Source organism: Pinus tabuliformis, chromosome 6 (genome assembly GCF_031772625.1).
Source record: "Pinus tabuliformis cultivar Carrire ecotype Pingquan chromosome 6, CPIR1, whole genome shotgun sequence".
Taxonomy (NCBI): domain Eukaryota; kingdom Viridiplantae; phylum Streptophyta; class Pinopsida; order Pinales; family Pinaceae; genus Pinus; species Pinus tabuliformis.
In genome coordinates, this window is record NC_142292.1 from 207,861,638 (window position 1) to 207,864,188 (window position 2,551).

The window sequence follows — 2,551 nt, forward strand, 5'->3', positions numbered from 1 at the left end:
TAATAACTCACCGACTTACGAATTAAATCAAACTCTTTATTTGTAATGCAATTTACATCCTGATAGAAAAAGTGATGCTTAAGTGATTTATCCGGTAAAAGTGTTAGCCTAACTAATTTACAAATGTAAATGATATGAAAACCTAAATTATTTATTCAATGAATAATTTAATCATCATCCTGTACGAATATAATTTACACTCTTTGCATCCAACTTTTCATAAATTTTATTGTATTTTTTAAATTATTTTATAACATGAGTATAAATTTATTTTAATTTAGGATTTATAAAATATAGAGATGAATTAATTTTTTCAATATGTGAAATTCTATTTTAGTGTAAAAAATAAGAAAAGTTTGGATTTCAAAAAGTTTGGTTTTTCTTTGTGATTTGGTAAATCTGGAGCGTTGTTTTTTAATAATATTATTTATATTATATATTAATTTTACATTTATACATTGGGAAATAATTATATTTAATATTTTATTAAAAAAAATTTAATACAAAAAAAATAAAATTGCATTTCAAGAAATTTAATCCTTTTTGATACTTGGTAAATCCAAAGTATTGTTTTTTAATAATATGATTTATATTATATATAAGCTCTAAATCTTTATATCTAGAAATATTTATATTCTTAATTTTATTAAAATTTTCATAATACATATATGTTTCGTATTTTAATTTCACACGTTTTATAATTTTTTTGAGTGCAAAATTTGATAAAAAATTTACACCTAGAAACATTATATTCCTCTAGGGGCTTGGTAGATATGGGTTAACACAATCATTTAAATATTTTATTTATGACACACATTGACCACATTAAACTATTATTTTCTTATATTACTATAATTTAAATAGGTCTCATATTTGGAAGTGGAAAACATATATCCCCTCTCTCTCTCTCTAATAGTAATGTTTTTTAAAATGTTACTTCTCAACTCCATATTAAATATTGAGGAAATTACAAATCTATTTCATGCCTTGAATTAGAAAGTAGCTATCAATAGAATATGTGTGTGAGAGAGATATTTAAACATTTTACTCAATGCACATATTGAAATATTTAATTTTTAGCTTATATTGATTTCGTTTTTTTAGTATTAATATTATATAAATGTCACACATCAACTTCTTCATTACTTCATTTATATATAATGTTCATATAAAAGTATGTACTACATTTCCTTTATATTGGACTATAATGTTAATATTATTTTTAAATGTCATATGTCGATATCATATTGAGTAATGAAGGAATTACACATCTCCCTCATATTAAAAGTAGAAAGCAACTATAAATTAAGCTAAAAAAAAATTATTTTCAATTACTTTATCTCTCATGTAAAAGTAAAGTAGAAATTGAAATATTTTATTTATAGTCCATATGGAAAGATTTGTTAATACAATATTATTTTATTATTTGTAAATGTAATGTTACAAGACATCATCTCCCTTATACTAGACTGTAAAGAGATTCTTAACACAATAATTTCATTAAAGTGAAATATAAATGATCTTTAGTATAACTTATGGACATTTTGTTTTTTTGTTAAGTGATCTGAGTTCTTCAGGCTTGACCCGTGGCTTGAGAAACCATGATCCAGCGGCATCTAAGCCATCAAAATCAATCGGGGATTTCACCCAGCCTGGGCCACACCAACCCTTCACATGGCTGGATTTTTTCCCATAAAGTTTCGAGTCGGTGACCTTCACATCAAAGAGTGACTTGACAATACACCCATCATCGTCTATTCTACACCCCGTGGGCTTGTGGACATTATTTATATCTCAAATTTCATGTGTTTGACATTTATATGTCTAAGACAAATATAATATCATCACCATATTATTATTGTATCTTTGTAAGACTGTATGGCAAAAATAGTATCCCATATGAAGAAGTTGTAACTTAGTAAAAATATGTGCACATGACCTAGTAAGTAAGTGTTGGTCACAGCCCAACTTGGCCAAATTTTGGGCACAGAAGCCAAATTTTGGGGATAAAGGGCACAGTACAAAGTGCGAAGTGGACCACGTAGCAAAGTAGCAGAGCACACAAGGACCGTACAACAAACTTACTGTGCAGTATGGGGGCTTTGCAGTGAAGCCCCTTCCTTTTTGTAAAAACATATAATATGGTATGAGTTGAAGGGTTTTGGACCATATTCCCTTGTATTTTGGAAACCATGGTATGTGGTCCATGGTAATGTAGCAATGTAATCCCTCATGTAATAGTATATATAGGGATGAATAATAAAGGAGGAAAAAATTCCCGGATGCGGGTGCTTGACAGATCAGAGGGTATGAGGATGGCGTTTCACGTGGGCAGGTGTCAGCCCAAGCACGCCACAGGTTATGATGCAGGATGGGCGAGCTGGTCTCGCACAAGCCTATTAATGCAGGCATTTACTCCCTCCATCCGCTTCATGGTTTACTGTGCTATGGCGCTCCATAAGCTCATCGTTCCCACGGCTTCGTCGCATACCTCTGCGGCTTTATGGATTGCAGCGTTGTGTGTCTCTCTGAGCTTTTCCACAAACGAGCT